The sequence below is a fragment of the Pristiophorus japonicus genome, chromosome 12, assembly GCF_044704955.1.
Source record: "Pristiophorus japonicus isolate sPriJap1 chromosome 12, sPriJap1.hap1, whole genome shotgun sequence".
Taxonomy (NCBI): domain Eukaryota; kingdom Metazoa; phylum Chordata; class Chondrichthyes; family Pristiophoridae; genus Pristiophorus; species Pristiophorus japonicus.
This window is the reverse complement of record NC_091988.1, coordinates 55299801-55313720: the sequence shown is the minus strand read 5'-3', so window position 1 is coordinate 55313720 and position 13920 is coordinate 55299801. Positions and strand designations below refer to the sequence as shown.

The following is a 13920-nucleotide window of genomic DNA, read 5'->3' as shown; positions in this document are numbered from 1 at the left end:
GGTTGTGATGTGGCTTACTTCCAAAAGAGAATTTGAGACGCACCTGACAGATTAGGAGCTGTCCTCTTTCAGGATTCATTTCTCGAAAGTTCTCAACAGCCTCCCCCCCCCCCACACCACCCCCCCCGATCCTTCACAAGTTTCAGTTAATCAAGAAATCTGCTGTTCAAATCCCGACTGCCCAAAGTCCTACACACCCATCAGTCCCGTCTTTCACATTTGCCAGTGCATTAACCTCAAGGTCCCCGTTGTTATTTTTAAAACTCTCCAGTTTCCTTCCACCTTATCTGAGCAATCCTCTCCAGATGCATGTACCAACGAGCACCCTCTATTGCTCTGAATCCTTAAAGAGGATACCTCCTAATCCAGATTACTGATTGTGCCTGATAGCGGTTCGCATTGTAATGTTATACAACAACAACAACAACTTGTATTTATATAGCGCCTTTAACGTAGTAAAACATCCCAACGCGCTTCACAGGAGAAATTAGGGCAGGTGACCAAAGGCTTGGACAAAGGTAGGTTTTAAGGAGTGTCTTAAAGGAGGAATGAGAGGTAGAGAGGAGACAAAATGTAGGGAGGGAATTCCAGAGCTTGGGGCCTTGGCAACAGAAGTTATATGTTGATACCTGCTGATATTTCTCCCAACTAAGGAAGTAGCACAGAATTGTTAGCAAAACAAATTCTGACATCAATAGATGATATAGAGTAGTATGATGCAGATCTGTGGTTCCTTTCACTGTATGGTGAACACCAAATCCTGTGGAGTAGAAATGCCCAAACTGAGGTTGGGTGCTTTTCCAAAGAGGTTGCCGAAAAAACGTTGATGGGTTAATAGATTCAGTCGGAGTGGGCGGATCTTTTGTATACTGTTTAGCAGTTGCATCAAGAAAGGCAGGAGCAGCAGCCTGTTAATGATACCTCATACAAGGGCTCATATTCCGAGTTCCTGCTTCTGGCTGGGTGACAGAAGCATACATATGACACACACTGCAAGTGATTCTGAACATTAAATGTTTGGAAAAGCATTCCGCATCCAAATTTTCCATACATGTTTCCAGTGGGCAAGGCTCACAGCCAAGCGTGAAGCCAAAAAGTATTCCTATACTGTGGGGGAGGAACATAGGCCCCAAATTTCCCCAGCCGCTTAGAGCGGCGTATCTCGATGTGGTGTGCCGACTTCCTGGAGGAGAAACAGCGGCAAAAATCTACCTGTGAATTTGGCCGCTCCCTCGTCGTCCGCATCCGTCAGCGTCGCGCAGCCGAGTGTGGGGTGGGGGCGGAGCTTCGGCCGCGCTTGCTCAGCGCGGCCGGCAGGAGGGTGGGGTTTGGGCCCAGCGTGTCGTGCAGTGCCGGCAGGGGCACGCATGACTGTTTCAGTGTGCGCGCATGCACAATAGGCGCTCCAGTCTGCGTGCATGCGCAGTGTAACAGGAAGCTTGGCAATTGGCCAATTAAAGGGAGAGCGTCATCAGAATAAGTGACTATGGAGCATATATAAAGGTGAGGTCTAAATATTGATTTTTGTGTGGCTGAGGGTGTGGAATGGAGTGCTGAATAGGTGTAAGAGAGGTGTAAGTGTGATCTTTGAACATTACCTGCTTTTGAGTCCAATAGACGAATGGCGCAAGAGCGTGCAAGAAGAATCAAGAATTTCCTCCATGAGGAAGTGGAGAAATTAGTAACGGTTATTGAGGAGAAATGGCTGGAGCTGGACATAAGCAAGAGTGGTCCGTCAAAGGTCTCCGCTAAGGAAATGAGGAAAAGGTGGAACCTCGTTGCTGAAGAATTCTCCGCTGGGGTCAACTGCAAGATCTGGAAGCCAATGCAAGAAGAAATGGCAGGATATTGGTCAAGTAGTGAGTGTAAGTAATATCTTCATCTTTAAATTGAATTGCAGTGGAAAATGTGAGCATCTGTATGTGTCCCACCTATCAGAAGCGCACCATGTCTGACAATTTAAATCTTCATCTTTGCAGAACAACAAGAGGGAGAGAACTAGAACAGGAGGAGGTCCGCCAAATCTGCACCAACTGACACCCCTGGAACAGAGGGTTGCTGCCTTGCTAACTCGCACTGGCAGAAAAGAATAAGCTCTGGACAAGCTGGACTCACACGCGAGGGTGAGGGTAAGTCATTAAAATGCATAGTGGCCCTTCAAATCAACCTGCTGACTGGCCTGCTACGCGTGAGACTACTCATGCCACCCATCCTGCCCCTTCCTGTGCTGCTAGCCATTTGACTGTTGTGTTATCTTTTGCAGAAGACGACACTCCTCAAGATCCTGAGGATCCAGGTGCATGCGCTCCAGACCAAGGCGGGTGGGGGGGGGGGGGGGAAGGGTCCATGGAAATGTGTGCTCAGGAGAATGCTGACAGCGATATCGATCATGACATATCACAGGGCATCACACTGCCAGAACCCTCCATTGGCTCCTCGGCAACCTTCCATAGGTCCACACCTTCCGAGGTCGCAGGTCCGACTGGCAGTCGGGAATTTCAACTTGGGACAGCCAGTGCCCCACCATCCCAGCCTGAGCCTCGCACTGGAGGGGTGCCACTAGGTAGACCCACGGCAAGGGGAAGGAGAAGCCGACCAGTCTCTCCTGAGAGCCATCCCTCAGCAGAAGTAAATCAGGTTTTTTCATTGGGTGAGGAGACCAATGACCTCACAAGATCACTCGTGGCGGCCATCACTGGGGTGCATGATGAGGTCGCCACACTATCGGGTGAAATCTCTGCACTAAGATGGGAACTGAGGGCGGGCATTGCAGAGGGTGTGCAGACGATGGCAGATGCCATGAGGGAACTGGCTTCTGCAATAAGGGCACAAAGGCTGGAGACTCAACTTTCACTCCCACTTCACTCCACGCATCAGCCACCGGTCAGACCCAAGCTGGGCCTCCAATGCCCCCCCGCCCCCCCCACCACCATCACCGACCCTATGAGGAAGTGCACTTTCCCCGAGATGTGGCTGAGGGATGGGTGCAGACTTTCTTTCTTGCTGTGGTTGTTGTTGTTGTTGTTGTTTGTATCATTGAAGTGCACTGTAAAATTCACAATAAAAGATATTTTGCATCCAAACTGAATCATCCTCCTTTAGGACCACACAACATTTAGGGTCAACTGTAAAAAGTTAAAATCCCTCACCCCTACAGTCATGTGTGCCTGCCGCCCCTTGCACTGGTGGGAGGGCTAGCCGGTGTGTTCTGCAGTCGGCACGGTAGGACTGGTCTATTTTCTGTAGCTGATTTATCTTTCATTTATTTGTGGTGATGTTGTGCAGCTTTGGTGCTGAAGATGTCGTAATGTTGTGCTGATATTGTGAAAGTCTTTAGAGCTTTGGAATCCTCTAACTCACCTTCCCCGCCCCCCACCCACTCCCGACCCCCCCGCCAAAGCCCTCCGCCGCCGCAATCTCTCGCTACCTGCTCTGATTTCTTAAATGTAGGTAAGGTTTTTCTATGCCTGCAACAGTGGCTACATACACTGGCCTAAGTTAGTTTGGAGTAACTTTCAGCTGGCCGAATTTGCTTCTTGGCCAAAACAGGTGTAAGTGGCTGGTCACGCCCCCTTTTGGAGGACAAAAATGAAACTAAAACAAAACCTAACTAACTGACTTACACTGGGGCAAGTTAAATGGGGAAATTTGCGATTTTTAAGTTACTCCAAAAAAAGTAGGGCAACTCTTGGGGAAATTTGAGCCCGTAAATTTGACTGAAGCCCCTTCCTTAAGAAGGTATTGAGGTCTTGACAATCCCAATTTTTTTGGTTTTGCTTCTTGACTTGTAGCAGGGGAGAAGGCCGATGGCATGACTGCACAAATTGTGTTCTGTTTTAAATACTTTAATCTCTTCAGAAAGGGCAACACTCATAGAACACTTTTTGTAACAGGCCAGTGCGTTTAGCCGTGGCTCAGTTGGTAGTAGCCTCTGAGTCAGAAGGTTGTGGGTTCAAGACCCTCTACAGGGACTTGAGCACAAAAATCTAGGCTGACACTCCGGTGCAGTGCTGAGGGAGTGCTGCACTGTCGGAGGTGCCGCCTTTCGGATGAGACGTTAAACCGAAGCCTTGTCTGCTCTCTCAAGTGGACATAAAAGATCCCTTGGCACTATTTCGAAGAAGAGCAGGGGAGTTATCCCCAGTGTCCTGGCCAATACTTACGCTCAATCAACATAACAAAAACAGGTTATCTGATCATTATCACAGTGCTGTTTGTGGGAGCTTGCTGTGCACAAATTGGCTCCTGCGTTTCCTACATTACAACAGTACTACACGTCAAAAAGTACTTCATTGTCTGTAAGGTGCTTTGGTTGTGAAAGGCACTATATAAATGCAAGTCTTTCTTTTTCTTCTTCTTACAACAATTGTGGCGCTTCAATTATTGGGGTCGAATTTGGTCGTCGCCCATTTCTCGGCGGCCCCCGGGCGGCAGCAACCTTTTTGCTACTCGCTGCCGCCGGGTCCCATCGGGAGCCACGTTCGGCTCCATTGTGTGGGCGGCAGCGGCAGCGGCAGGCAGCGGCAGTCACCGGGTGGGAGCGGACTGCAGTGGGAGTAAGCGGCCAGCGTCATCAGTGTGCAGCAATCGGAGGCCTCTCCATTCAGGGATCTACGGAGGGCCTCCAATGCACACGCACGAGACTTCACAATTTTTTTTCCTGTTGTTTTTGTCTTGCGACGTGTCGTCATTTCGGGGTTGTTTGAGGCCGATAGCTGTACTACACAAATGCACACTACTTTATTCCACCTGTGAGCGTGAAAGGGGAGAGGAGAGAGTTGGAGTTTGGAGAGGACAGAGTTGGAGGTTGGAGAGGACAGAGTTGGAGGTTGGAGAGGACAGAGTTGGAGGTTGGAGAGGACAGAGTTGGAGGTTGGAGAGGAGAGAGTTGGAAGTTGGAGAGGAGAGAGTTGGAGTTTGGAGAGGACAGAGTTGGAGGTTGGAGAGGAGAGAGTTGGAGGTTGGAGAGGACAGAGTTGGAGGTTGGAGAGGACAGAGTTGGAGGTTGGAGAGGACAGAGTTGGAGGTTGGAGAGGACAGAGTTGGAGGTTGGAGAGGAGAGAGTTGGAAGTTGCAGAGGACAGAGTTGGAGGTTGGAGAGGAGAGAGTTGGAAGTTGGAGAGGAGAGAGTTGGAGTTTGGAGAGGACAGAGTTGGAGGTTGGAGAGGAGAGAGTTGGAGGTTGGAGAGGACAGAGTTGGAGGTTGGAGAGGACAGAGTTGGAGGTTGGAGAGGACAGAGTTGGAGGTTGGAGAGGACAGAGTTGGAGGTTGGAGAGGAGAGAGTTGGAAGTTGCAGAGGACAGAGCTGGAAGTTGCAGAGGGGGCAGTCGGAGAAATTGAGACCCACAAACTGTTGAGCAGCCATTTGTTTCATCATTGATGATGAGTGGCCAGAAATCTGCCATGAAGACTAGCAAAACCAGGCCCAGAGGTTTAATGAGCATGGGGGAGCTACTAATGGAGGTGGAGCGCAGGTACAAAGACCTCACCTGGGATGGTCGTGGCAAACCTCCACCACCCCAATATCGACGCATTTGGAGGGAGATCACTGAGATCGTGTCCGCAATGGGCAACGTTGAGCGGGATATGAACCAATGCCGGAAATGTTGGAACGATTTGGTGGCGGCAGCAAGAGTGAGTAAAAATGTACTCGCCCCTCCTGTCCAACGCCAAAAGGATTGTGCGCCAGATGTGTGTGTTTGTGGGAGCGTATGTGGGGGACATAAGCAAAGGAGCTAAAGGCAGCAATGTTTCTTTGTCCAGAAGAAAAACGCATCCAAGGCAGCAGGCTTGAGTGCGATGGGAGGGGGACCAGAAGAGGTGTCAAATTGAGCAGGCTGGAGGAGCGTGCATTGGCATTGGTGGGTGACCGCCACCGTGCAACCATAACAGTTGATGCAGATCCAGTGCTACAGCATGGTAAGGTTATAATAATCTGCGGTCTGAGCCATGCTCATGGCATGAAAGGTCATGCAATGTTAAGGCACTCGCGACTTACTGCACACTTTGTTGCCCCGTATTGGTGTGCCCATGTAGAGATTCAACTCTTTGCTGGCAGAATGTGAGATGGCACAGCTCACATCTCAGCTTGACCAGCACCACCACCCCCACTGCCGGCCCCCCCACCTACAGACTGAAATGTTGTCCTCTACTTACAGATGATGACTCGGACAGCACCGATCAAGGCACACCATCGACCTCTGGCCTTCAGAGAAGCCGTCAGACCCCAACGTCTCCCACCCCGACGTTTCCCCCAGCCCAAGACAGCGGATCCTTCCTCCACCTCCCCCATCCCCCCCACCTCCAAATCACCCATTTCCACCACTCCCACCTCTGCCAGCCAGAGCCACGAAGAAGAGGAGAGAGAGGAAGGAGAAGGGCCCGACTTTGTGGCCCTTGAGCTCGAGGAGCTGGAACAGGATGACAACAACCTCCTGCCATGTGAGCCATCTGTCTGCAGAACCTCGGCGTCGGGCTCCGAGTTCCTGGGGTTTGGAACGGACTCCACACTGGAAAGCTCTACCAAGAGCAGAGGCCGTGGCACGAAGGCAAGCGAGGCGCCAGAACCCACCAGGAGCGAGCAACCGCCTGAGAATGCATCATCGATCTCTGCAATTCAGGAGATGGTCCAGCTACCACAGACAAGCATGGGTCGCGATATGCTGCAGACCATGGCTGGAATCGCTGGCAGCATCGCCATCTTCACCCAGCAGTGTGATGACAGGATGGACCGGCTCATTACTGTGTTGGAGTGCACAACCAAGGCCATTGAGGCGAAGAGGCAAGAGATGGCTTCTGGACGCGTAGTGCAAGCCCCCGAGCCCATACTCTCAAGGCAGACAGATACGGAGGAGCAGGAGATCCCGGCATCTTCAGTCACGTGCCCCCTGCCTTCTCACCAAGACGCACACGTCTGCAGACATCCCGCTGCCCTCCTGCACAACCTCGTCAACCAGAGGCAGTGAGGGACAGGGGAGCGGGACACCGTGGTGTAGGCAGGGCGAGGAAGAGGAGCTTGCGCATCGCTTCAAGTGGGGGTGGGGGGGGAACGAGAGACGGTGGTGTTGGGTAGAGGGGTGGGTGTTGGTGGTGTAAATGTAGTAATGTTATGTCCAAAATAAAGTAATGTAATTGAGTACTGTTGACGTGAGTAAGTGTGACCTTAGTCTCTTTATTCTAACTCCAGAGTGTTGGTACAGCATGGGAGGCTTGCTTATATAGGGTGCTCCCAAGGGATGCTGGGGTCCCTTGGGACTCCAACAGATACGCCCTCTGGTGGCAGTAGAATGCTGGTTACATAGAGTTGCATACATAACATCACTCCCTCCCAAAGTCAATAGTACATTTATTTATAGGATGAGACGATCTGGGGTTTTTCGCTCCCTGGTCGATCGGCTCGGTACAAATGCAGGTGTAGGTGAGTTGGTTGGTTCTTCGCTGGGCTGCTGCACAGCCGGCCTTGCTGGGCTGCTGGGGATGATGAGTTCAGCTTCGTGGTCAACCGTGATTTCAGTTGCCATTTGTGTGTGTGTCGGAGGGTCGAAGTTGGTGGTGTTTTCTTCAGGTTGTTCGTGGCTGTCTATGAATTGCAGTTTGGTTTGGTCCAAATGTTTTCTGCAAGTTAGTCCATTTGCGAATTTGACCTGAAACACTCTACTCTCTTCTTTGGCTATGACAGTGCCAACAAGCCACTTGGGACCATGTCCATAGTTGAGTACAAAAACAGGGTCACTGACTTCAATATCGCATGACAAATTTGCGCGATCATGGTACATACTTTGTTGATGCCGCCTGCCCTCGACGTGATCATGGAGATCAGGATGGACGAGAGAGAGCCTTGTTTTGAGTGCCCTTTTCATGGAACCCCGATGAGCAAGTGGGGTCTGGTGCAGTAGCTGAGCAGGACTCGGGACAGGCGGGTCTGCAGAGAGCCTTCCGGCTCGCATTTCAAGCTTTGCTTGATGGTTTGGACTGCCCGTTCTGCCTGGCCATTGGATGCGGGCTTGAACAGGGCAGATGTGACGTGCTTGATCCCATTGCGGGTCATGAATTCCTAGAATTCAGCGCTGGTGAAGCACAGCCCGTTGTCGCTGACAAGGACATCAGGCAGGCTGTACGTGGCAAAAATGGCTCGTAGGTTTTCGATGGTGGCAGTGGACGTGCTAACAGACATTATTACACACTCAATCCACTTAGAATAAATATCCACAACAACCAAGAACATTTTGCCTAGAAACAGGCCAGCGAAGTCAACGTGGATCTAGCCCACGGTTTGGAAAGCAAGTGTTGCATTGGCGCACGCAAGACTCCAAATCTGAGTCGATGCCGGGCCACCACACATGGGATCTGGCTATAGCTTTCATCATTACTATGCCTGGGTGGGTACTGTGTAGGTCACGTATGAAAGTTTCCCTGCCTTTCTTGGGCAAAACCACGCGATTACCCCACAAAAGACAGTCCGCCTGTTTGGACATTTTGTCTTTACGCCGCTGGAACGGCTTGATCTCTTCATGCATCTCTGCTGGAACGCTGGACCAGCTCCCATGGAGGACACAGTTTTTTACAAGGGACAGTAAAGGATCCTGGCTGGTCCAGGTCCTGATCTGGCGTGCCGTAACAGGTGACTTTTTGTTTTCAAATGCATCCATCACTAAGAGCAAATCTACAGGCTGTGCCATTTCCACCCCGGTGGTGGGCAATGGTAGCCGACTGAGGGCATCAGCGAAGTTCTCTGTGCCTGGCCTGTGGCGAATTACATAGTTATATGCAGACAGCGTGAGCGCCCATCTTTGGATGCGAGCAGAGGCATTGGTATTGATACCTTTGCTCTCTGAGAATAGCGATATGAGCGGATTATGGTCAATTTATAACTCGAACTTAAGCTCAGATACTGATGCATTTTTTTTACTCCATAAACGCATGCCAGAGCTTCTTTTTTAATCATGCTGTAGGCGCTTTTGGCCTTGGACAAGCTCCTGGATGCATAAACAACCGGTTGCAATGTTCCCGATTCGTTTGCTTGTTGTAACACGTACGAAGACACATCATAAGCTAGCACTAAACGTTTACAAGGATCATACAGGACAAGCAGTTTGTTGGAACATAACAGATTTTGGGCTTTCTCAAAAGCTGTCTCTTGTGATTTCCCCCATACCCAATCATCTTACTTGCATAGTAACACGTGTAGAGGTTCTCGCAAGATGCTTAACCCGGGTAGGAAATTACCAAAATGTGTGAGTCATCCCAGGAACGACCGCAGCTCCATCACATTCTGTGGTCTCGGCGCATTCTTCATGGCCTCAATCTTGGCGTCGGTGGGTCTGATGCCGTCTGCCGCGATTCTTCTCCCTAAGAACGCTACCTCTGGCGCCAGGAAAACACACTTTGAGCGTTTCAACCAGAGTCCTACACGATCTAGCCGACTTAGAACCTCTTCCAGGTTCTGCAAGTGTTCGATGGTGTCCCAATCTATGACCAGTATGTCGTCCTGGAAAACCACAGTACGTAGAACCGACTTTAGCAGACTCTCTATGTGCCTTTGAAAAATAGCCGCGGCCGACTGAATCCCAAACGGGCATCTATTGTAGATGAACAAACCTTTGGGCGTGTTGATGCAGGTGAGGCCTTTCGAAGATTCTGCCAGCTCCTGCATCATGTGGGCTGAGGTCAGGTCCAACTTGGTGAATGTATTCCCTCCTGCCAGCGTCGCAAATAGGTCATCTGCCTTGCATAGCAGGTACTGGTCCTGCAGTGAAAAACGGTTAATCACTACTTTATAGTCCCCGTAAATTCTGACCGTGCCATCGCCCTTGAGAACCGGAACAATTGGACTGGCCTACTTGTTGAACTCCACCGGCGCGATGATGCCCTCTCATTGCAACCTGTCCAGCTCGATCTCCACTTTCTCTTGCATCATATATGGCACCGCCCGTGTCTTGTGGTGGATGGGTCGTGTACCGGGATCTGCACCTTCGCCCCTGAGAAACTTCCAATGCCTGGCTCAACCAACAACGAAAACTTGCTCAGAATCTGGGCACATGAGGCGTCATCGACGGACGAAAGTGCTCGGATGGCGTCCCAGTTCCAGCGGATTTTTCCCAGCCAGCTTCTGCCAAACAGTGTGGGGCCATCTCCTGGTACTATCCATAGTGGTAGTTCATGCACTGCTCCATCGTAGGAGACTTTTACTGCTGTGCTGCCAATTACAGGGATCAGCTCTTTCGTGTAAGTTCTCAGCTTGGTGTGAATGGGGCTCAGCTTGGGACTGTGTGCCTTGTTCCACCAAAGCCTGTTGAAGGCCTTTTTGCTCATGATGGACTGACTCGCACCCATGTCCAATTCCATGGATACTGGAATTCCGTTCAGTTTAACTTTTAACATGATCGGTGGACATTTTGTGGTGAAGGTGTGTACCCCGTACACTTCTGCCTCCTCGGTTTGAGTCTCTAGTCCAGTTTGATCCACCATGGATCAGTCTTCCTTTGCAATGTGGCGGTTTTCAGGGTTTGCAGCTCAAATGCACATTCGCTGGAGGTGTCCTATTGTTCCATAGCCTTTGCACGCATAGTGTTTGAAGTGGCATTGATGGGCTCGATGATCACCTCCGCAGCGCCAACAAGGTGTTAACTGCCTTGCATTAATGCTTATGGCAGACTCTGATTCATCTGAGTGTATGTTCTGCCATATGCATTCCTGCCTGAAAACAACATTACTTTGTGTACAGTACTTGCCGAAACATCTTTATGCTGCGAAATTTGTTTGGTGTTATCGCTGGTGGACATAAATGCCTGGGCTATCATTATGGCTTTGCTCAGGTTCGGTGTTTCAACAGTCAATAGTTTGCAAAGGATAACTCATGGCCAATGCCAAGCACAAAAAAGTCTTTTAGCATTTGCTCCAGGAATCCATCAAATTCGCAATGTCCTGCAAGGCGCCTTAGTTCGGTGATGTAGCTCGCCACTTCCTGGCCTTCAAACCATTGACATGTGTAAAATCGATACCTTGCCATCAGAACGCTCGCCTTTGGATTTAGGTGCTCCCGGACCAGCGTGCACAGTTCTTCATCCGATTTGGTTATTGGTTTCACTGGAGCAAGAAGATTCTTCATGATGCCATAGGTTGTTGCCCTGCAAATGGTGAGGACGATCGCCCTTCATTTGGCAGCATTCTCATTCCCTTCCAGCTCATTGGTCACAAAGTATTGATTGAGTCGCTCCACGAAGGCCTCGCAATCGTCTCCTTCTGAGAATTTCTCCAGGAGCCCAACAGTTCTCTGCATTTTCACATGATGATTCGTTATCTCATTGCCAGCTGTTACGTCCAAAATAAAGTAATGTGATTGAGTACTGTAGATGTGAGTGTGATCTTAGTCTCTTTATTCTAACTCCAGAGTGTTGGTACAGCATGGGAGGCCTGCTTATATATGGTCCTCCCAAGGGATGCTGGGATCCCTTGGGACTCCAACAGATACGCCCTCTGATGGCAGTAGAATGCTGGTTACATAGGGTTGCATACATAACAACCTTTATTATTGTGCACTTGTAAATACACTCACATTGTTGACCCTCTCTTGGTGAGTGTCTGATTTTAACATCATGTGTGGTGCCTTGTGAGAAACACACATCTGTCCATCAGGTCATCTGTTTTATCAGAAATATCTTCCTATCCACATATGACTGCACTATATAATGGGTACAGTCATTAGCCCATCGCAACATGCTTTAAGTGCTGTGAGGGTTATTCAATGTGTCAGATTAATTACATCTTTCAGAATAGACTTATGTCCGTCACCACAACAAGACAAGCTGGGAACAGGTCTTTTATGTTGAATCAGAACAGATTTTATGAAGTAGTTTCCTTGCAGTACAAAGAAAGACACATTAACAAGGCGATAGTGACAGTCTAGTCGTTGAAATCTCAATGATAGGCCACTGAGTCACCATGGCACTTGTGTCTTGCTGTGTTCTGTTGACCTTAGTCCTTCCTCAGTTTGGTCTGTAATCGTGCTGCCCCTAATGTTGAATAGCTGTAACTTTATACCCTTTTCCTCCCCTACAAATGTTGTCAGAGTCTGCAGCTGTTTCAGGCTTACAATAGGTCATTCTAACCCTAACCCTCTAACCCTCTATGTGATATGTTGTGCTTCCCTGAGAACTTCTTGAAGGACTGTGTCACAGAATTAATTAATCAGCTTGGATGGACAAAATGTGACTCTTCACGTTGCCGTTGCCATTGGGTTTCCCAATGAAGATCTTTCAAAGAAAAAAGTGTGCATCAGCCGAGACACATTTCAGTCACTTTTATCACATCCAAATTAAACATGACGATCAGCAATAAAGTAAAGCAACATCCACCTAACTTTTTTCCAGCAGTCCCACTCCTGATAGTCCAGCATCTGCACCATAGCCGCGATGTGCAGCGCTGCAGCACTCGGAGCCCTTCTCCCTGCCGCCTGACTCACGGCCAGGTCTGACCTGCTTTTTGCGAGCGGTCCTTCTGACGGGCGGCCGGTTGATCTGAGACCAGCATCCCTCACCAAAATGGCCGATTTGCAACATACAGCATGGGCGGGCCAGCGGATCCCCCGGGACCAATCCCGCACCGGGCGGAAGCTGGATGGCAGATGGATGGTTCCAGAGGAATCGCCCAGAAAACATACATTTTCAGCGGATCTTCGGCAGCTGCAGGCGCAACCTACACCAAATTTGGCCCCATTACTTTCAACTTACTGAGATTTGGATTGCCACCAACTGGTTTATATTTTTGGAAGGACAAGAGTAAAAAAGGAATGCGTTTTCATGCTAGTTTTATCAGCGCCAATGATTCAAACCTTTAATTGGTAATTTAATTGGAAAAAAGTCTCCCAATTTTTAGTAAAGTTAAGAAGCCATGCAATGATATGAACAAGATAAATTCACAAAAAAGAAATATGCAAGTCTGCTTGTGTGTGTGAGCGGTTGTTCCCAAATCTTAAGGCTCAATTTTCCCCAATGATTTTTTTTTGAGTACTGCAAGAGTCACGCCCGTTTTTTTTGGCCACGACTACTCCAAAAAAATATATTTTGAAATTGGTGCCGCGCAGCCTGTCCTTTAGCTTCGGGGTGTGGAACCTAATGTCTGCGCCGAAAAAAATGATGCCCCCCCCCATCTGTGAAAAAAAAAGGACGTTTTTGACGTGATTGCTATGGGCGTGCATGCCCAGTACAAATCCCGGTCTGCATTCGGCCAGTTTTAAAGAGCCAGTTGTGTGTGAGAACTTTAATTCTCATTGGAAAAATCGGAGCTGCAATACAAGATGCAACATGGCTCAAGGACCAAGAATTTCTTACAAGATGAAGTGGAGGCACTGGTTACTGTAATTGAGGCTAGATGGCACGAGCTGGACACCAGCAGAGGTCACATAAAAGTTTCGCCAAAAGAAATAAAGAAACGCTGGAACCAACTTGCAGAAGATGACTGTGTAATGGTGACCACCCCGAGGTCTGGAGGCTAGTGCAAAAAGAAGTGGCAGGACCTTGGTCAAGTAGTTAGTGCAAGTAATATTTTAATGTTTTCAATGCAATTGCAATTGTAAATGTGACCATCTGTATAAATGTCCCAACCAAAGAAAGACAGCCTCTCTAAAAAGTTATATTTTCATCTCTGCAGAGGAAGGTGGCACACAACAAAAGGAAAAGAACTCGAACAGGAGGAGGCTCGGCAAATCTGCACCCACTGACACCCTTGGAAGAGAGGGTCGCTGCTTTGATGGGTCCTGCCTGGAGAAAAGCAACCACCACTACACAAGCTGGGCCCATACTCGAGGGAGAGGGTAAGTCCTGCAAATTCCACAGTCTGGCTTTGCTAAATGTTAAGTACCGCGCGGGCTAGCCATGCTTCGGTTCATGGGGATGTTTCCGTCAGCTACGCTTCGGTTGATG

At 49.3% G+C, this 13920-nt stretch overlaps 1 protein-coding gene across 1 annotated transcript in view; it reads right to left on the bottom strand.

Annotated features, from left to right (window-relative positions):
• Window positions 1-13920, bottom strand: part of LOC139276919 (copine-9-like) — a 615931-nt gene that overhangs the window by 497245 nt on the left and 104766 nt on the right. The window lies entirely within an intron of this gene.